A 23222-nucleotide genomic window follows, 5' to 3' on the forward strand; every position below is an offset into this window, starting at 1 on the left:
AAATGTCAGAGGCAGGAAGAATCCAGATCTTCCTGACCCTAAGACCATTCCTCTACACAGAGGGCCATGTCTGGTACATCTAAGTGTAAGGGATATAATTAAGGAAACATATGATTGGACAAAGAAATTGGTTCATCATGTAATAGAAGTGAAGGATAACAGATGGATTAATCAATCAATCTACAAGGATTTATGAAGCCCTTGCTATATGCCAAGCACTGTGGACACAAAGAAAGTTAAGAACAAAAACAAAAACAAAAAATAGCCTGAATGATGACTTGTAACCAGAAACTATAAAAATGACTCTCCAGTTTATTGGGTAGAATCTCTGATGTGGTTCGTCCTTTGTTTTCTGGCATAGTGCCTGGCACATACTCAGTACTTAGTAAATGCTTGTTGGCTGACTGATTTGGGATTTACATCACTAAGCCAGGATGTAGAGCTGGAAGGAACTGTAGGGATCCCCTTGTCCATCCATTTCATTTCTTAAAAGAATTTATTTTTTTCTCAATTACAAGTAAAAACAATTTTGACATTAATTTTTTTATAATTTTTGAGTTTCAAATTCCCTCCTTTTCTCTCTTCTCTCTCCTTGAGAAGGCAAGCACTTTGATATAGATTATACATGTGCAGTTATGTAAAACTTATTTCCATGCTAGCCATGTTGCAAAAGAGAGCACAGACAAAAAAAAAATCAAAAACAAAACCCCAAGAAAGATAGTTTAAAAAAAGTATCCTTCAATCTTCATTCAGACACCATCAGTTCTTTCTCTGGAGGTGGAAAGCATTATTCATATTAAGTCTTTTGGAATTGTTTTGGATCATTGTCTTGCTGAGAAAAGTATTAGGAGTGGGGAACCTGCAGCCTTGAGGCCACATGTGGCCCTCTAGGTCCTCAAGTGCTGCCCTCTGACTGAATCCAAACTTCACAGAACAAATCCTTTCATTAAGGATTTTATTAGCTGCTAAGTCATTCAAAGTTGATCATTGTGTAATATTGCTGATACTGTGTATAATGTTCTCTTGGTTCTACTTAACTTTACTTTGCATCAATTCATACAAGTCTTCCCAAGTTTTTCTGAAACCATTCTGCTCATCCTTTATTATGGCACACTAGTATTCCATCACAATCATATGCCCCAACTTGTTCAGCCATTCCCCAATTGATGTTTCCAGTTCTTTGCTACCACAAAAAGAGCTGCTATAAATATTTTTGCACATGTAAGACTTTCCTTTTTCTATAATCTCTTTGTGATACAGACCTAATAGTGGTATTGTCAGGTCCAAGGTTATGCACAGTTTTGTAGCCCTTTGGGGATAGTTCTCCAGAAGAGTTTATCAATTGATAACTCCACCAATACTACATCAGTGTCTCAATTTTTCTACATCCTCTCCTGAATTTCCCTTTTCTTTCATATTAGCCAATCTAACAGGTATTAGGCGATACCAAAGATTTTTTTTAATGTGCATTTCTCTAATCAATAGTGATTTAGGGCATTTTTTTCATATGATAGACAGCATTATTTCTTTTTCTGAAAACTACCTGTTTCTATGCTCTGACCATTTATCAATCAGGGGATGATTCCATCCCTTTGATTTTACTGATGAGGAAAGTGAGGCCCAAGAGATCATACTGACAGAGTTGAGATTAAAATTGAGTTTTCTGACACCAAATCCAGTATTTTTTCTACTATATTATACTACTTCTCCCTCTCACAGGTGGACCTTTCCAGGAAGGACGCTTCTTTGGGCACTTCAGATATATACATGACTGTGGATATATGTGTGTATATACATGTACTATATGTGTATGTGTATGTGAGTATATATGTGTGTTGTAGATATATGTATATGTGTGTATATATACATTCCATAAGTATTTGTATATACATTTATACACATTATTATAGATGTGTGTACATACATTATTATATACATGCCCATATGTACATTACTATATATATATATATATACATATAAAGATTATTGAACATATGTATATGTATATATTTTATTATAGATGCATATATATACATATAGATGCATTGTAGGCACATATATGTTACTGTATATGTGTATATATATGTATATATTATATATACACTTAAAATAGGTATATATGTATATGTAGATGTATTGAAGATATATATATATATGTTTGTGTACATATATACTGCATGTGTATGTGTATATGTGTGTATGTGTGTATTTGTTATGGAGCTGTGATTACGTGTGTGCCAAGATCTCCCAATGAGCAAGCCTCCTCCGCCAATAAAAACTGGCACCTTCTCTGCAACTTAACATCTCAGAGAGGTGCTTGGGAGCCTGGACCCCGTTTGGCAGCTTGCCTGAGATCACCCTGCTGGTGTGTGTCAGACACAGACTTTGAATTCAGCCTCCTTTACCCCAAGATTGACTCTCTATCCACTCTGGCACTTGGCCTTTTTTTCATCCGTAGCCCAAGCTAATTTCATCTTATTAGATTTGATTCAGGGTTCTAGCTTTTGTGGTTATTTTAAACTCTTATTCTGTCAGCTTATATACTTACTATCTCTTCCAGATTTGGTGAATCTTCAAATTAAATGAGTATACCATCTATGTCTTCAATTTTCACGGAAATTCAAGTTTGCAAGGGAATTTTTATTCTATTTACGGCAGATTTTTTCACGTCTCCTATGAGTTAGGGAATGGAGAGGCTTTGGGTGGTACAAATGGCCAGAGGGAAAATATTTTTAAGTTCTTTGAGACAGAATCTTATAGCAGAAGGAAAGAGATACTTTCAAGGTCCTACCCCTTCAGTTAGCAAATAAGGAAACACAGACCCAGAGAGGTGAAATTACTTCCTCATTGTCACTCATACAGGTGGAGTTGTTCTAATTTCAGTGGCTTTATTTACTAAAACAGGATAAATGGCAAGTTTTTTTCCCTTTCCTAAAGCCTCAAAGCCATTTTATGATGAATTTACTTCAAGCCAAGCATATTTCTTCCCTTCCATTACTGGCCTTTGGGGATCAAACAAGGTAACGTATGTGAAAGTATTTGGTAACCATAAAGTGCTCTATTAAACATGTTTTCATTAGTAATCGCCATATAGCAACACAATAAACATGAAGAAAGGCAATAGGATGACCCTGGCCAAATATGAACAGAGACACACTGGTTAGCACCCTTTTAACCATGTGTCTTCTTGCTGCTTTCTTCACTCTTCCTTGCTGCAAATCAGATAATGGATTTCAAAATACCCCCAAAATTCAAGGCACTATTGTTGCTTCAGTTAGATAGAACTATGGTATCAGCTCCATTTTTGTTGAGAAGGAATTCAATGACATGCACAGAGGTTCCATGTATCTCAGTGGATTAAAGGGTTCAGCAACCAAGCCAGGATTAGAACCCCCACACCCCGACCAAGTCCCCATGACCCAAGGTTGCCCTTTGCTTAATCAAGAAATCTCAAGTCCAACTGCTTGGAGGCACCAAAAGGAATTTAATTATAAACTCTATTTATTTTCAAAGGTCAGTGTGTATTTCCATTGTGTACATGAGGCCTTGGGCATTTGGTGCATGCTAAAAAAATGTTGTGGGGAGGGTCAATAAATTTAAGCAAACATTGCTAGGTCCTTTCTAAACCTCAAGCAAATAACAGCTCACATTCACATAGCACCTACAACCCTGTGAAAAGGGTAGCACAAGCATCATTGTTATTATTCTTTATAATGATATGTTATTGAGAAGTATTATGGTATGGTGGTTAAGAGTAAGCTTTGAGGTCAGGAAGACACAGGTTCAAGTGTAGCCTCTGACACATGCTGACTGTCTCAGCCTAGGTAAGATCCTTAAGTTCTTGGTGCCACCAGGAAACTGTTTAAAACTATAAATATATATAATTATGGGGACCTGTGATTTCATTAGTATAGGGAACTCCCAAATGTCTCTGCAACTAGACAACTAGATGGAGGGAGGAGAGGAGAGGAGAGGAGAGGAGAGGAGAGGAGAGGAGAGGAGAGGAGAGGAGAGGAGAGGAGAGGAGAGGAGAGGAGAGGGAATAATACAGAAAGGCAGTGTGGAGTGGTGCATAGAGAGTCCCAGGCTTGGAATTTGTTGAGCCCTTAGCACTAAATCCCTGACTGATATAAGAATAATAAAAATAATAATAGCTAACATTTATATAGCACTTTAAGATTTGCAAAGTGCTTAACAAATATTTATCTCATTTGATCCTTATATCCTGTGAGGTAAGCACTATTGTTATCCCCATTTTACAGATGTGGCAAACAGAGGTTAAGTGAGTTGCCCCCAATCACACAAATAGTAAGTGTCTGAGAGGGGATTTGGATTTCTCCCTTACCCAGGGTCACGCAGCTAGTAAGTGTCTGAGGCAGTATTTGAACCCAGGTTTTCGTGACTCTAGTCCCACTGTACCAGCAGGTGCTTCCTGTATGCCACATCTATTGAATCTACACATTTCCCTATAGATGACTTAGCCCTGACACTGTAAAAAGGGAGAGAAACAGAAGAACAATCTTGTTTTCCCGGCTTAAAGATTTACTTCTTGATCCTAAATATGTGGTGGTCGTTAGTAGTTATGGAAACAAAGGTTTCCATAACTACTTGTTAGCTAGTTGAAATGATCTTCAGTTAGGAATCACCAGCACCCACACAAAGAATGAGAAAGAGCCACAAATAATGAGCCCGGAATGTATGCAGTCTACACTAGCTTGAAACTGGGGCCCCAAGGCAACAGCCCAGTCAGTACCCCATCTTGAGAGGGCAAAAACTTGGAGATTTGTCCTCAGGGACAATATCCCGACTGGGTATATTCCTGCCACTAACACCCTTTGTGACCTGATCATTTAATTTATTTATGAGGCTTAAGAAGCTCTTTTCTCCCTATAGCCCTCTGAGGTAAATAAGGCTTACCTCACAGAGATGAGGGCCCCATTAGTCCCAGTCCTCTAGAATAAACGCTTATTAAATAATGAGCTCAGAAGCTTGGTTCTTTCTCACTAGGAAAGGGCAAAATAAAGCCTCGAAAAGTACAGAACAATATTCATCCACTTCCTCCCGTGTTTAATACAATATCAATGAAATGAGTTAACATAGGTAAAGTACTTTGAGAACCTTAAAGTGCTGTATCAATATTAACTATATGCTATTGTTAATCAATAAACATTTAGGAAGCACCTACTATGTGCCAGGAACTATGTTAGATATTGGGGGAGGAAGGGAAAGGGAGCAAGGAAGAGAGAGGAAGGGAGAAAGAGAGAAAGGGGGGAGGGAGGGAGGAGGAGGGAAAGAGAGACAGAGAGAGAAAGAAAGAGAGAGAGCTCACTACAATTATATATAATAAAATCAACACAATTATTGGATGCTAATGCCTTGGATTTTGAAGGTACTTTAAAATCCATTAGCACATTTTCAGTGAGAAAAAAAAATTAGAGAGGGAGGGGAGATAGAAAGATAGATAGATAGACAGACAGATAGATAAATAGATAGATACATAGATAGATACATAGATAGAGACTGAGAGCTACATAAAGTGATAGATAGAAAGATATATAGACTGAGTCTGTTAGATCAACAAACACTTATTATCCATGTATTATGTGCCAGGCATTGTGTTAAGTGCTTGAGATACAAAGAAAGACAAAAACACAAAAATAATCCCCATTCTGAAGTAAAGAATATACTGGAAGTGGAGGTGGGGGAGCCTCATGTAAATAAATGGCACATACTTGTTAGAGGTAGAATAGGAACAAGATAATTCTTAAGAGTGGAAGGCTCAAGCAAAGAGGGCAAGGGGAACAGGAGATGGAAGGGTAAAGAGTGGGAAGGTTTCCCAAAGAAAGTGGCATTTGAACTGAGTCTTGAAATAAGCCAGGGATGTCATGGTGCAAACATGAGGAGGGAAAGTATTCCTGGCACTTGGACCATCCAGTGCAAAGGCATGCAGGCAGAGATGAGTGTAATGTACAAGGAAGAGCACATGGGTCACTATCACTAGAGCATCTGGAAAGGGATAAAGTGTGAGAAGACAAGACTAGGGATAGATGCCAAAGAGAGGACTTTATCTTTGATTCTGGTGGTAGGCACAGCATTTCTCCAATAGGGTGATGCTATAGTCAAACCTACATTTTCAAAAGTCAGTTTGGTAGCTGTGCATTAGATGGATTGGAGTAAGGAGAGACAGGAAGATGAATTAGAATATTATTGCAATAGTCCAGGGAAGAGATGATGAGGGAAGGGCTCTGCCAGAGCAGTAACTTAGGCATAGAGGGAAAGGGATGTATGTGAGGTATGTTGTGAAGGTAGAAATGATGAGATTTGGCAACTTATTAAATACGTGGCTTCATATTCACACTTTACCATACGATACACTTAAAAGTCAGTGTGGAGGCAGTTAGGTGATGTAATGAGTAGAGCACTGGCTCTGAAGTTAGGAGGACCTGAGTTCAAATCCGGCCTCAGACACATAACACTTACTAGCTGTGTGACTCTGGGCAAGTCATTTAACCCCAATTACCTTGCCAAAAAAATTAAAAAGAGGCAGTGTGGGGTAGTGGATAGAGCACTGAATTCCTATTTAGGAAGATCTGGTGCCCCAAACTACTTTGTATATGTGTTATGTTTACTTTTCTGTGCTTTTGGCATCCTCTTTCCTTACCTCTCCCCAGCAAAATGCAAGTTTCCTAAGGATAGGGACTACTTCATTATTCTTTGTCTTCCTAAGCTTGGTTTGTAGTCCAGTGCCAGGCACAGAATTTTTGTTGTTCATTTGTTTTCATTGTGTCCCACTCTTCCTGACCTCATTTGGGGTTTTCTTGGCAAACATACTGGAATAGCTTGCCATTCCTTCTCCAGCTCATTTTACAGATGAGGAAACTTGAGGCAAATAGTGTTAAGTGACTTGCCCAGAGTCACACAGCTAGTAAGGTCTGAGATTAGATATAAACTCAAGTTATTTCTGACTCCAGGCATGGCACTATCCACTGTACTACCCAGCTGCCTCATCTGGCACAGAACATATACATAAGAAATGCTTGCTGAAAAAGGTCCATACTTAGGATTTCAACCTTTAAATCACTTCTTTTGGGGCAGGTAGGTGGTGCAATAGATAAATCACCTGCTCTGGAGTCAGGAGGACCTGAGTTCAAATTTGACCTCAGACATTTGATATTTACTAGCTGTGTGATCCTGGGCACATTACTTAACTCCATTGCCTAGCAACAAACAAACCATAAATTACTTCTTTCTTAAGACAGTATCTCTGCTATTCCTGGTTCTTTATTGAATAAGAAGAGAAGGACTAGTCAATGTTCCCCCAAATTCGGGGCTGGTCAGGATCCCCTATTTCACCGTCATAAAAAGGATTTCTCCCTCGCATGTCACTTTCCGCCAGAAGCAGGCTGAACAACTGGTGGTCCCAGTTTGCAGAAGGGCTCTGTCAGGCAAATGAACACTGCATAAAATGGAGAGGACATCTTTGGTGACTTCTGTATGCAAAAGAAAGCAATCCTTGAATCTTAACACTTACACAATTTCATTTTTCCTAAGGGTGGAACACTGAGATACTGAAACTAATAGAGGCAGGCTCTGCATTGGGACTTCAATTAAATTCCACAAACATTTATTAAGCACCTACTGTATATAAAACAAGTTGTTATATGCTGAGGATACAAGATAGGCATGACTTGGGCCCTGCTCACAAGGCTCTGACCATCAAATGACTAGTTGGTGTAGTAGACAGAGTGCTGGACTTGGAGCAAAAAAGACATGAATTCAAATCCAGTCTCAGATTCTAACTAGCTGTATGAAACCAGACAAGCCACTTAACCTCTGCTGGCCTCAGTTTCCCCATCTGTAAAAAAAAAAAGAAAAAGAAAGGAGTAAGGATAGCACCTATCTCACAAAGTTGTTGTGAGAACAAAACGAGATAATATTTGTAAAGGGCTTTGCAAACCTTAAAGTGCTGTACAAATGCTGTTATTGTTAAGTGGAGGAGCATAACATATACAAAAAGTATAATATAACTCAAATTTATATAGCACTTCAAAGCTTGCAGAGTGCTTTACACAGAAAGAGCACTGGCCCTGTACTCAAAGGATCTGGCTTCAATTCTATTACTGGCACTTAGTACTCATATGGCCTTAGGCAAATCACTTAATCTTCCTGGCCCTCACTTTATTCATATGATGGACTGGTTGGAATACTGTACATGGCCTTGAGAGCCTTTCCAGCTGTGGCAAGTAAAATGACACGGAGGCAAACTGAGGCCCGATTTTCCCCAGGGCAAGATTACAGTTTATTAATAGTGACAAGTAGAGCTGTTAATAAAGTAGGTCAGACTGTCTCCCTACTCCCCACCTTAGTTGGATCAGCAACCAAGAAGGGACTGAAAAGACCATATTTAATGAGATCCTATTGAGCCCCAAAATGGGGAGAGGGGTAGGTATAGTTAAAAAGCCTTAAGATTAGCTGCAGCTGGGGAAATGTGGTGGCCTTCACCCTTCAGGTGTGGCTGACCATGCCCTTCTCTGACAACTAACGAATGACGTTGCTTTATGGGCCTCAGCTGCCTCTAGTAAGGTTGGCCAGAAAAGCAGAACCACCCCAACCAGGATTCCCCCACCCCCACCCCTTGGAGACCAATCACCCCTAAATCTGACAAAGAGGTGAACCAGGGAGCAGGGGACCATCCCAAGCTAGTGCTTTGTTTACCTGTAAATAAAACGAGGGTCTCACTTCAAACTGGTTAGCTAGCAAACGCCCTCAGGGTTAGGAGTGATCACTTTATTCCATCAGCCTTTAGCTCAGACCAGAAGAGACTGGCTTTTGAGCTAGATGGAGAAATGGGGTTTGACAAAATGGGGAATAGGGTGGAATACACGGTTCTACTGGTTATTAAATGATACAGAATAATATTAATTTTCCTCACAAATCTAGACTTACAGTGCTAGGACAACCCTGAGAGATAAGTGGAATAGATTTGATTGTCCACATTTTACAGATGAGAAAACAGTGGTTCAGAAAAATTAAGTGTTTATGGGTGGTAAGTACCTGAGGAAAGATTTGAACCACCAGATCTTCCTGAATTCGTACACAGTGTTGCATCTACTACTTCATACTGCCTCTCAAGTGTAATATATGGTAGGGCATGATAAAAGGAAAGAAGAGATTTAGACAAAGAATGATTAAAAAAAAATTAGAGGCAAGCAGCTAGGTGGTGCAGTGAATAGAGCATGGGCCCTGGAATCAGAAGGACCTGATTTCAAATCCCACCTCAGATATTTACTAGCTCTGTGGCCCTGGGCAAGCCACTTAACACTGTTGACCTCAGTTTCCTAATCTGTAAAATGACCTGGAGCAGGAAATGGCAAACCACTCCAATCTCTTTACTAAGACCCAATTGGGTCACAAAGAGTTAGATACAACTGAACAACAAAAAGAATACGTAAAAGGAGAAGGGTAAAATAGGGCATGCAATGTTTTGGGAAGCTTTGAATGCCAGGTTAAAGAGTTTATGTTTCATCCTAGAGGAGATGGGAAAAAGTAACTTGCTTTATGTCATTTTTCCTTCTCTGGGCCTATTTCCTCATCTATAAATGAGGAGGTTGGGGCCAAATGACATCTAAGGCCCCTTATAACTCTAAGTCTAGGATTTTTATATCTTATAATATAGTTTGATACCTCAGTTCTTCCCAACCCCTCACCCAATGATGGGGAGAGGGTTAGAGAGATGGTGTGTATTTTTTTTTTTTAATTTTGGTGAGGCAGATCAGGGTTAACTGACTTGCCCAGGGTCACACAGCCAGTGAGTGTTGTATGTCTGAGGCCATATTTGAACTCAGGTCCTCCTGACTCCAGGGCCAGTGCTCTATCCACTGTGCCACCTAGCTGCTCCAAGAGATGGTGTGTCTTCAGATTCAGGTAGACAAGGGGCTCCATTCATGCAAGTTTCAATTGTTGATGCCATTCATGTTGAGAGCTTCTATAGGCATTTGCCTACAAGGGCAAATTTAACTAGCTACAGCAATGCCCCACGTGAAGTGCACTACCGTAAGTACAAGGAATGATGGTATTTATGATATTTATATGCTCTTGGTCATTTCCGTGAGGAGTTTGACTCTGGAAGAGATGGAATGAAAACACTGGATTCAATGATGCATCAAGGTGGCTACATTATCATCATTATCATCATCACCATCGATCCACCTTTGTTGAATACTTGCTATATCCAGGGTGTGGTGCTAGGCTTAAGGGATGCAAAAGGGGGAAAAATCCATTGCCCTGGAGAGGCTTACAATGTAAGGGAAATAGAGTATGTACGTAGGAAAATAAATAACAGTACAAGGAGGCATGTGTTCAGTGCCAAGGGAGTGGTGTGGACAATCAGGATTAAAAGTTTAGAGAAGAAAGTGAGCATCCAGGGCAGGTAGGCCAGTGAAGGCTTTATGGAGGATGTGGGCCTTCAGAAAGGAGGAGGTATGGCATGGGGGAAGGGGGTGAAAGGGTGTGGCACAAGCAGGAAAGACATGTGGTGTTTCTGGGAAATGAATCCCTTAGAGCAATTTGGTCCAAGCAGAGATTTATGAGAAGATATAGTGGGAGATAAGGTTGGCAAGAGCTGCAGGTGAGGAGACCCAGAATCTGAGTTTCAATCCCAATTCTGTTACTTACCACCTTGTGAGTTCAGAAAGTCACTTAGAACTCTTTCTCTACGCCTTGGTTTCCTCATCTACACAATGAGAGGGTTAACCTAGATAATCACTAAAGTCCGAGGCAGCTGTGACTTTAAATAGTTCAAGAGACAAAGTTTCTGGGTAATTTAATCATCTTATTAATAAGGCTAGCATGTTTATTAATAAAAAGAGATTGGTGGCATGCTTGTGGAGCACAGAGTTGGGAGAAAGATCACAGGCAGATGAGAGAAAGGAGCTTAGTGACCAACTATGATAGGAGTTTGCCCAGCTACCTAGTATGGATTGTCCAACATTGGCCATAAAGGGGCCATCCTTGGACAGGATCCAAGCATTTAGGTGGTGGGCATGGACTATGGATGATCTGCTTGGACTGGTTGGCACATCCATTTGTAAAGCCAACCTTAGACCTTAGTCAGCTTCTGTAGGCAGCCAGGTGGTACAATGTACGGGAACTGGATCTGGAAACAAGAAGTCCTGAGTTCAAATACAGCCCTAGGCACTTTGAGCAATTGACTTCACCTCTATCTGCCTCAGTGTCTTTATTCTGTAAAATAGGGATAATAATAACTATCCCCCATTATTGTAAGGATCAAATGAGATAGTATTTGTAAAGCGCTTTATAGACCTTAAAGGGATACATAAATGCTAGTGATGGTGATGATGGTGATGATGGTGACAGAAGACCAGCGCACTGACTAGCGGTGCTTGCCAAGTAGGCACATTCTGAATTGTTTTCATAGAGATTAACGTTCTAAGTGGCCTGAGGAAGGTAGAATGCTTTACACAGTTAAAGAACTGATTATTTGCCTAAGTATTACTTCTGTGTAAACTGAGAGAGTGTTTGGCCAGAGTTGGGGAAGAGATCTCAGAAATCTGGAGAACCTGGGATCCATTTCTGCTTTTGATACATACTGACTGTGCAGTCACAGGAAACTCCCTTAACTTCTCAAGACACCAGACAACTCTTTAAGACTTAGTTACACATAAGTTGATGATTTGCAAAAAAAAAACAAAAAACCACATTGTGATAAAGAGATCTCTCTATTGTGTTACAAATAACATGGAAACATTTCTTGATTCTTGGTTCAAGGACCATAAAAAGAGAAAGAAGTTGCTGCCCCTTTCTTTCCATCCTCCAAACCACATCACATCTATGTACCTTACACCCTCTGTCTGCTGTCTTTCCCCCTCCACTTCTTTCTCTGAGAACTGTAATTTCATTAACAGTAGTAGTATCATTGTCTGTAGAAGACGTGTGTTAATGAACTGTTCTATTGGTCCACCCTCCATCTTTGTGATTTCTCAGACCATCAAGAGATGATTTCTAAGGTCCCTTCCAAGTCATGCTGACTCCTTTTCTTAGCCACCAGTCCCCTCAATGAGGTGTCTTCTCCATTAGAATGTAAACTCTTTAAGAGCAGAGACTTGTTTTTTTCTTTGTATCACCAGCACGTAGCACAGTGCTTGTGACATAGTAGGAAATTACAAAATGCTTTTCATTCAGTCATTCATTCATGCCATTCATTCATCCATCCATCCATCCTCCACTCATTTATTCTGGTCTGTGGTTCTCTCACCTATACAAGAGGTGACCTCATCTTCAACTGGACCCACTGGTTTGAATCAAATATGGCCCAGTACAGAGGCCAATTTGTTTGTGGCAGATTGCCCTTTGGCAGTGATGAAGCCTATGGATCCCCTTTCAGAATAATATTTGTTGCTTACTTTTATAATTAAAAGAAATGCTAAATTTCAAGTGGAAGGTAGTGAAAATAAAGATGCAATTTTTTTTTCCTATCCAAGTTCACCAACCTCCTGAAATCTATCCATAGACCTTTTGGGTGTCCATAGAACCCAGGCTGAGAACCCCCAATCATTCAAGACCCACTTAGGACTTGAGGCCTTGACATAAGCACAATCCACCAGTCTCTGCTGGAGGCAGAATCAGTTCTGCTCTCTTTTTCTAACTCATCCAGTTTTGTAAGATACCAGATAGACCTTTTGTTATTTTATTTCCTGTGCTCTTCACAAGTATAGGCAGCCTCATAATTTTTATTGCTAGCGGAGATTTTTCTCGGGTTTGATGACACTTCAGTTAAATTTGAATGGTCCTTAATGCTTTTTTTAATTTAGAGCAGAATTTCTGTGTCATGTCTATTTGTAGAGATATTTGCAAAGATGTTTATTTCTATGACATTTGAGACATGTTTCACCCTTTCTAAAATCATTGCTACCCTCGTTTTCAGAATCAGACTCACTATTTTGAGTAAATTCCCATTATTGCAGGTAAATAAGTAGAGCAAGACATCCAGGGGACAAGGTTTCCAGGCTAGACATTGGAATTCAAAGAAACAGAATGATCTCCTAGCCCACAAAGAAGACCTAAGTGAGCCTTCTCTTTCTATTTCACTGCAGAAGATCTAGGACTAATGCCATGGTCTAATTACTCAATAGAACAAAGGTCCCCGCTCATCTGATCAAGACTAACTTTTTGCTGTATAAAGGTTAGAACTGACAGGTTACTGCTACCAAAACCCTTTTCTATAACTCACAGGTGTTTTCTGAACAGTTCAAGGGTATGATTTAAAGCCCCTTACAGTTCCTTTTGACCCCTGTCAAAAACTTCCTCCCTCTAAAATTATTTACATCCTTCAACTTCACTCTATCGGCAATGCACTCCCAAACCTAACCCACAGGGAAAAAGTTAGGGGTCTAGGAATTATTTAAATCAACTGTACTTTGATAATCTTAATCCCCATATGCATTATCTTTGAGAATCAGCAGAGAGGCTAGTTGGAGAAATATGACTATTATTACTATTATTAATTAATAATAATATCACATCATTTGAGAATTGGAAGGGATCTCAGTGACCATCTAAACCAACTCATACATGAAAGGAATCCCCATCAAAGCATATTGCCTTTTGATTGAAGACCTTCAAAGAGGGGCACCAACCTCTTCTGATGGTAAGCCATTCCATTTTTTGACATCTTTAATTATAAGGAAATATTTCTTGATATCAAACCTAAATTTACCTCTTTGCAACTTCTACTCATTTCTCCTGGTTTGTACTACTGGGGCTAAACAGAACCAATCTAATTGCTTCTCCACATAATATCCTTTCAAATATTTGAAGAAAGCTATCATGTCCCCTCCGAGTCTTCTCTTCACCCTAAATAGTCCCATGTCCTTCCACTGATCCTGTTATCGCATGGACTAAAGACCCTTTGAAATCCTAACTGCCCTCCTCTTAACACTATCTGGCCTCCCAATGTCATTCTTAAACCATGTTGACGTGAAAGGAAAACAATACTCCAGACAAAATCTGAAAAGTTCAGCGTCCAGTGGAATTATCACTTGCCTATTCCTGAGGACTTGCTATGCCTCTCTCAATGCATCCCAAGATCATATTGGTTCTTGTGTATCTCTGTGCCACTCTGCTAACTCATATTGAGTTTTCAGTCCATGAAAAGTCCCGGGATCTTCTTTCAAAAGAAATACTGACTACCTATCATTCTCTTATCTTGCACTTGTAAAGTTGATTTTGTTTTTTACCCAAGTGTAGACTTTACATTGATCCCTATTGAATTTCATCTTATTAAATTTGATACAATGTACCTGTTATTATCCTTTTGGATCTTTATTCTATCAACCAGTGAATTAGCTATCCCTCCCAGCTATTTGTCATCTGCAAATTTTATGAGCATGTCTACTGTACTTTGGGCCAAGGAACTGTGACATTTAAAAAGGTTCCAGAGACAGTTTCTGGGTAATATAATCATTTTATTTCTAAGACCAACAAAAGGATGGTCATTTGGTCATCTCTCTTAGAACAAAGACAATCATGGCAGCAGATTCACAATATACTCTTCAAAACAGCAGGTGGTCCATCAAACAGCAATCTATTTATTAATAGAGGTGGGCTATATTAAAATGAAGAGCCGAGTATCTCTTGGATAGGGAAAGTATCTCTATACCAGACCACCCACAGCTTTAGGCTATCAATTCAAAGAATGAATACCCCACCCAGGCCTGAGCAGAACACAATGGGCTTCCTCACCTTATATTAAATTCCTTGTAAAGTTGGGTGGGGTCTGACCAAGACTGAGGAGAGTTAATGAAATCTTATTATCAGTAATGTCCTAAGAAAACTGAACTTAAAGTCAGAACTTTGGAAAAAGAGGGGGAGAGCTCTGAATCTCCCCAAGATATTGGTTATTAATAATCATTTCTCACAGAACTGATCAAAATGTTAAGTGGCAAAGGGCCAAGCACAGACCTTCAGAATACTCCACTGGAATATTGACACAGAACCACTAACATCTAATCTTTGAGTTCAACCATCCAATCACTCCTGAATTCATCTGACTCTGTATTATTGTCTAATCTACTTCTCTCCCTCTTCTCCACAGTAATAGTATGCAATGCCTTACCAAAAGCTTTGCTACAATCTAGGTAAACTATACATTCACAGTATTCCTTTTATCTGCTACTTTGGTAAATCTGTTCAAAAAAGAAAGTCAAGCTCACTGACAAGACTCTCTTCTCCCTCTTTTTTTAAAAATCATGCTAACATCTGCTATTTCCTAATCTTGTAGTACATTTGCCATGATTATGCAAATACCATTGATAGTAGTTTAGCCAACACAGCTGGTAATACTTTTAGGACCCAAGGATGGGGTTCATCTTGGCCAGGTAACCTGAATTCATAGAGGCCACCCAGAACCTCTCCTTGTCATTTTGTTATGTCATATCCATTAGGACAATAACTTTCCTTGGGAGAGAAATCAGAAGCAAGCTAAGAATTAAGCAGCTTTGCCTTCTATCTTTGGTCAGTTATTATCATTCCACCTGCCCCTCCTCCAAAAAAGAACTTCTACCGACTTTGATACTCTTTTTTTCTCTCAATAGAGCTTTTAGAAAGTACTTTTTTTTGTTGGCCTTAACTCCCTTTGACAACCTCAGCTGATCCACCCAATTGCTAGTTCCCTCCCTTCCAAACTGCCTTAGATTAGAAAGCACTTTTTATTTGTTTGTATTTATTCCACTTAGACTGATTCTGTATGTCTTTTTTTTTTAAGGCAATTGGGGTTAAGTGACTTGCCCAGGGTCACACAGCTAGTAAGTGTCAAGTGTTTGGTCTGAGGCTGGATTTGAACTCAGGTACTCCTGACCTCTGGGCCAGTGCTCTATCCACTGCGACACCTAGCTGCCCCTCTGTATGTCTTTATATATGTACTCAATGTCTCTTCCATTAGAATGAGAGCTCCTTGGGAAAAGTCATTGTTCCGTTCTTTGTACCTGGATTCCCAGTACTTACCATAATTCCTGGTGCTTAAGAGGTGTTCAATAAACACTTGTTGATTGATTTAGATAAAGATGGAATGGATTATCTGGAGCAATAGTGGGTCTCCCCATACTGGAGGTTTTCAAGGAGATGCTAGATGGCCATGTATATTTCTTATAGGGGGGATTCCTTTTGAGTGGGGGCTGCTGAGACCCCTTTCAACTCTTAACATTCCTAATGATCAAAATAAAATAAGAGCTACTATTTGTATGAAGGCAGCTGGGTGGCTTAGTGGATAGAAAGCTAGGCCTGGAGTCAGGAAGACTTGGGTTCAAATCTGGACTCTGACATTCACTAGCTGTATGACCCTAGGCAAGTCATATAACCTCTGTTTGCCTTAATCCAGTGGTGAAGGAAATGGCAAACCACTCCAGTGTCTTTGCCAAGAAAACCCCATGGACAGTATGGTCCATGGAGTCACAAAGAGCCAGAGATGATTACACTATTGAACAACAACAACATTTATATAGCACTTTAACCTTTGCAAAGCATTGTATAAATTGTCTCACTTGATCCTCACAACTCTTTCAAATAGGTGCTATTATCATCCCCATTTTATAGATGGGGAAATTTATGCTGACAGAGGTTAAGTGACTTGCCCAGGATCACACAACTTATAGGTGTGTAAGGCCAGATTTGAATTCAAGTCTTCCTGATTTCCAGTCCGGCACATTATCCACTGCATAACCTGGCTGCTAGGAATGAATGAAAAAAGAAAGGAAAGAGTTAGAAGGCCCCATCAAGGAGGATGAACAAACCCCCAGTTCAGAAAAGACTTTCTAGGGCCAAACGAGAATTCTACTCCTTTTTCTTGAGTCTCTTCACTTCTCCCACCACCCCACCTTCTCACCTTGGAAAAGCAGTGAAAGTTGCTGCCCAAGTCACAGGACAAATTCCAGCTCACTCACTCAAGTTCTTCAGCCCTGATCTTTAAAATGTGTGTCTGTTCTTTCCTATGGAGGGGGCTAGAAGCAAAGCAAACTGACTAGAAAAAAGGCGTCTGATTTGTCATCCCAATTACATGCAGAAATATCTTAAAAGTTTCTTTTTTACCTAATTACTCCAAGTAGCCTAATAATTTCAACAGCAGTCCTCAGAGCTCAGCATACTACTCATTAGTGTCTAAAAACTACTGTAAAGAAGCTTTGAATTTAAATTATAAACATCGCATAAAACAAGTCAAAATGACCTTCCTCTACCCTCGTTCTTTAGTTACACTAATGACAATGTCCAATTTATGAGAAGTGATATTTATGCTTTTTAAGAAAAGAAGTCTCTTTCCTTTCACTTCATACATAGTCTTCAGCCATGGGAGTGTAAAACTTGAAATGGAATTGATTAATTGCCTGATTGCAGGCTCTAAAGTTTCGATGCACTATGATAAAATGAAAGAAAATGTTTTAATAGTTCACTCCTTTATAAATAATAATCTATGGATATTGGTTTAGATTATTGAAAGAAGTTAATTCATTTCCCTGATCCGACCAAATCATTTATTTAGTAATTGATTTTCCAGGAAGGCATTAATTTCCTACGTGGAAATGTAGAGCAGGTGCCTCTAGTCAATTTCTAAACTAAAAATTTGAGAAGGAAAACAAGAAGATACAGAAGTAGTTGCTGCCAGAATATAACTTGAATCAATTCACTGAACCAACCTTGATAGTATCAGTTAAGCAAGACAAGTGGAAAAACCAGTTTCGTGCTCCTGATGATCTACAAATAGCTCAGAATTGCATTCTTCTCCCCCACTCTCCCGACCCCCCACTCCATGAAAAAGAAAAACCCACCTCAAAATTATCTCCAATTCAAAAACGTAAGCTCTTCATGGGATAGTTTTGTTTCAACAAGTAAGAAAATTCCAGCTGTCTCTGGCGGTAGTTACTAGCTTAAAAAAAATCTGGGACTCTGAATAGCATAGCCAAAAAGCCCAAACACATTTCACAGAACATTGCTTTGGTAACTACAGTCCTGAGCACTCACTGCTCTGATCTTTTGACTCCCACAGAGTTCTACAAGCTGACAATCAGCTTAGTTGTCAGAGGGGTGGTTAGAAGAACACGTGGCAATAATACAGCAGAACAGAACAGGGCAGAATCAGCTGCCAAGAACAGAAAAAGACATGAGAGGAAAAGGAGATGCTAGAGCTGTGGAAAAGAAAACTAACAGGATGCACATGTGTTGGGATTTGTGCATTCATACTTTCAGGAAATGGATTTGTATGCCATCCTCATACTTAGATGGTAGGATAGATGCTATCAAATCATAGCCGGATGGGGCCCGGTTCTTCCTTTAAGGGCACCAGAATATACGGGGATATGGGGTTTTAGCAGGGCACACTGTCACTAAAAGCTGATTTGGACCACTTCTTTCTGTTGGGAAGAAGAACAAATGGCCCCTCCAGACAATAGCAGCCTACTTTGAGCTACTCAGCAGAGGGAGGAATGCTCAACCCACAGGAGCTAGGAAGCTAAAGGGACAATCAGACAATCTGGCTACTTGTTGACTGCCCTTGCAAAGCTTTGGTGGAGAGGAAGGGGGAGATAAAAATGGAAACGAGGAGTCTAAATGTGGATTCACTTGAAATTTTGTTGTATGTAGGATCTCCCTAGTCCTAATGGCCATGAACCCCCCAAAGTACTGCCATACACACCTATTAACTTCTGTCCTAAACAAAGGCTATGTAAACATCATCTAAAGTAAATGCTAGCAATTAATTGCTTACCTTATTAAGCATAGTCAGACGTACTTAATAATTCTTTGCACCATTAATTGATATTGGTATAGACTCTAAGGCCTTAAGCCTTAGAAAATGAGTTCTCTTGGTTTCTCCCAGTGCCAAGAACTGTTCTTGAGCATCCGCAAAAGAAACAGCATCATGATGAGTCAAAATATAGCAACTCTATAGAACAATTCATTCCAAAATGCAGACTTGAATAGGGATAGCCCTGAGAAAAATTCCAAGCAGAAGAAATTAATTTTCAAAGCACCTGACTCTCCTTGTTTAATGTGTCCGCTAGGAGAGGAAGTATCCTAGTGAAGTAGAAAGAATGTGAGAAGTAGAGTGAAAGGACTTGGGTTCAAATTCTAGCTCTGCAATTACCACTTGTATGAGTAGACAAATTGCTTAACCTCTCTGGGGCCCAGGTTCTTCAAATGTAAATTGAAGAGGTTGGACAAGATGACCATGAAAGTCTCTTTCAGCTCTAAATCTAGTTACCAAATTACCCTCAAGTTGGTACAAGTTACTAACAAGTTTCTCACTATGGTGTTCCAGAATCTTTCTTTTGCTTAACCTCATGTCCTCCCCTCAGGCGCCTATCAGCATAGCATTCACTCAATTTGAAACTCTTAAGTGACTAGCTGGCTGAGGTGATAAATCGGTTCATACTAGAGTATTATACAATGCTAATCATATACTATATGACCCCATACAGGTAGGCATAAACTAGTAGTCCCAATGGAGGTATGTGTTTTTCAGGGTTTTTTTAGTTTATTTATTATTATATTATGCCAATTATATTATAAATATGATAGTGATATTATTTTTTTTTGCTTTTTTTTTTTGGTGAGGCAATTTGGTTAAGTCCAGGGTCACACAGCTAGTAAGTATCAAGTGTCTAAGGTCGGATTTGAACTCAGGTTGTCCTGACTCCAAGGCTGGAGCTCTATCCACCATGCCACCTAACTGTCCCGTGGTATTATTATTTAGCAAACTAAAACAGGAAGTTAAAATGTTTGAGTTTTTATGCAACATGTAGAATGTAAATTTAAACAATGAAATTCTCCAAAGTCTAATGCCAATACTAAATACCCACAAAGAGCTGCCCATTCCATCAACACATTGAGCTGAATTTTAGGGGGAAAAAATTCTGTCTAGTACAATTAAGATAAACCTCTGCAGTGCTGGGGATCCTGCCAACAGATTCACATTTGGTCAAAGGGCCACACTTGAGGACCTAGAGGGCCACATGTGGCCTCAAGGCCACAGGTTCCCCACCGCTGCTCTAGAAATTAAAAAGTTGGTTAGCCTTTAAAATGTCCATTAATTGTACTTTTCTGCACATCCAAACATATCTATTGGGGGGAAGTTATCATCATTCATTCATTCTAATTCATTTATCCAGAAAAAAATGTGCTAAGTATCTACAAAGTATGAGACACATTGTTTTATGTATTCAGGTCAGGTTCCACCTACACAAGGCCTTCTCTAGTTCATGTTCCCACTCTGCCCATCCCCCCATGCCAGAGGGGGTCTCTTCTTGTTGTATCCCTATGCTTGACTTTTCTGTTGTACTTAATCGTTTTCTCTGATTTTTACATTTTCTTTTTAAACATAAATTCAAACATAATCAAATACAAATATTTCAATATACAAAGAACAAAATAGGATTGGAAAGAAACTGAACTATTACTACATACAGTTTTTTTAAGAATTTTATCTCTATCTATATTAAATGTAACAAGGAAGCAACAGAATTGCTCTGTGTCTCCATCACTTCTTTTTACTTTCATTTTGCATTAAAGAATGTTTTATCAATGTTCTCTTTAGTGAAGAAGTGTTGCTGTTGTTGTCGTTCAATTGTATCCAACTTTTTGTGTTCCAGTGAATGCCATGGCCTTCTGTCCTCCTCTGTCTCCCAAAGTCTGTCCAAGTTCATGCTCATTGTTTCCATGACACCATGTATCCATCTCACCTCTGCAATCCCCTTCTCCTTTTGCCTTCTATCTTTCCCGACACCAGGGTCTTTTCCAATGAGTCTTATCTTCTCATGTGGCCAAAGTATTTAAGCTTCATCTTCAGTATTTGACCTTCCAGTGAACAGCCTAAATTAATTTAAGTATTAACTGATTTGATCTCCTTGCTGTCCAAGTCTTCTCCAGCACCACAATTCAAAAGTTTTGAGTTTATGGTGCTTAGCTTTCCTTATAGTCCAACTCTCAAAAATAAAAAAATACATTACTACTGGAAAAACCATAGCTTTGACTATATGTACCTTTGTTGGCTAGGTGCTGTCCCTGCTTTTTAGCACATTGTCCAGATTTGCCGTAACTTTCCTTCCAGGGAACAAGTGACTTTTAATTTCATGGCTGCAGTCACTGTCTGCAGTGATATTTGAGCCCAAGAACATAAAATCTGACACTGCTTCTATTTCTTCTCCATTTGTGTGCCAAGAAGTGATGGGGACAGTTGCCACAATATTAGTTTGTTTTGGGGGTTTTTTTGTATGTTAAGCTTCAAGCTACCTCTTTAACCTTTGTCAAGAGGCTTCTGAAGTCTTCTTCACTTTCTGCTATCAGAGTTGTATCATCTGTATATCTGAGATTACTGATATTTCTCCTGGCAACCATGATGTATTCTGCATATAAATGAAATAAATAAGATGACAATATATAGCCTTGTCGAACTCCTTTCCAACCAGTCAGTTGTTCCATGTTGGGTTCTAACTATTGCTTTTTGACCTACATACAGATTCCTCGAGACAAATAAGGTGATCTGGTACTCCCATCTTTTAGACTTGCCACATTTTGTTGTGATCAAAGGCTTTTAGTGTAGCAAATGAAGCAGAGATAGATTTTTTTTTTCCTGGAGCTCTATTGCTTTCTTCAAAATACAATGAATGTTGGCAATTTGGTCTCTAGTTCCTTTGCCTTTTCAAAAACCAGCCTGCTCTTCTGGTAATTCTTGATTCACATCTTGCTGAAGCCTACCTTGCAGAATCTTAAGCAGAATCTTGCTGGTGTGTGAGTGGGGTGCAGTTGTTTGGTAATTTGAACATTCTTTGGCATTGCCTTTCTTAACGATTGGAAGGTAACATCCAGTGGCCGCTGTGAGTTTTCCATATTTGCTGGCATATTGAGTGTAGCACTTTAACAGCATCATCTTTTAGGATTTTAAATAGCCCAGCTAGAATTCTATCACTCCACTAGCCTTATTGTTAGCAATGCTTCCTAAGATCCACTTGACTTTATTCTCCAGGATGTATGGCTCTAGATCAGTAACCACACCAATGTCTTTAGTGGTTATCAGTGCTGTTAAGGTCTTTATTTATAATTCTTCTGTATAATCTTGCCACCTCTTTTTAACCTCTTCTATCAAGTCCCTGCTATTTTTGTCTTTTATCATGTCCATTTTTGCATAAAATTTTCCTTTGATAGCTCTAATTTTCTAGAAGAGATCTCTTACTTTTCCCATTCTATTGTTTTTTTCCTATTTCTTTGCATTGCATATTGTTTTAAGAAAATTTTATTACTTCTCATTGTTGTTCCCTAGAATTCTGCATTCAGTTTGTTCTATATTTCCCTTTCTCCTTTCCCTTTCACTTTCCTTCTTTTCTCAGCTATTTGTAAAGCCTTATGAGGCAGTCATTTTGCATTATTGCTCTTCTTTTTCTTTGTGATTTTTTTTTTGTTGCTACCTTCTGTACAATACTGCAAACCTCTGACCATAGTTCTTCAGGCACTCTAACTACTAGATCTAATCCCTTAAATCTATCACCTCCACTTCATATTCATTCATAAGAGATGCTATTTAAGCCATTCCTATCCAGCCTTTCAGTTTTCCCCAGTTCCTTCAATTTAAGTCCAAATTTTGCAATAAGAAATTCATTATCTGAACCACAGTCAGCTCCAGGTCTTGTTTTAACTGACAGTATAGAGTTTCTTCACTTTGGCTGCAATCTCTTTTCTATATTGACCATCTGGTGATGTCCATGTGTAGATTCGCCTTTTGGGTTGTTGGAAAAGAGTATTTGCTACAACCAGCAAGTTATCTTGACAAAACTCTATTAGTCTGTGTCCTGCTTCATTTTGTATTCCAAGACCAAACTTGCCTGTTATTCCAATTTTTTTTTTATTTCCGACTTTGGCATTCCTATCCCTTATGTTTAATATCACATCTTTTTTTGGGGGGGAGTGATGCAGTATTATTTCTAGAAGATATTGATCAAAGAATTGATCAACTTTAGCCTCTTTGGCATCAGTGATTGGAGCATAGACTTAATGTATTACTGTGATATTGAATGATTTGCCACGGATTCAAATAGATATCATCATGTCACTTTTGAGATTATACTCCATTAGAGCTTTTCTCATTCTTTTATTGACTATGAGGGCTCCTCCATTTCTTCTAAGGGATTTTTGCCCACAGTATGTAGTGATCCCCTGAATTAAATTCA

General features: G+C 39.2%; 1 protein-coding gene and 1 pseudogene across 1 annotated transcript in view; one reads left to right on the plus strand and one right to left on the minus strand.

Annotated features, from left to right (window-relative positions):
- The window catches only part of LOC110216002 (sorting nexin-2-like), a 50075-nt pseudogene that overhangs the window by 18956 nt on the left and 7897 nt on the right, over window positions 1-23222 (minus strand).
- PRLR (prolactin receptor) overlaps window positions 1-23222 on the plus strand; it is a 227347-nt gene that overhangs the window by 8362 nt on the left and 195763 nt on the right.

This window comes from Phascolarctos cinereus, unplaced genomic scaffold (assembly GCF_003287225.1).
Source record: "Phascolarctos cinereus isolate Bilbo 61053 unplaced genomic scaffold, phaCin_HiC Scaffold_4;HRSCAF=312, whole genome shotgun sequence".
Taxonomy (NCBI): Eukaryota; Metazoa; Chordata; class Mammalia; order Diprotodontia; family Phascolarctidae; genus Phascolarctos; species Phascolarctos cinereus.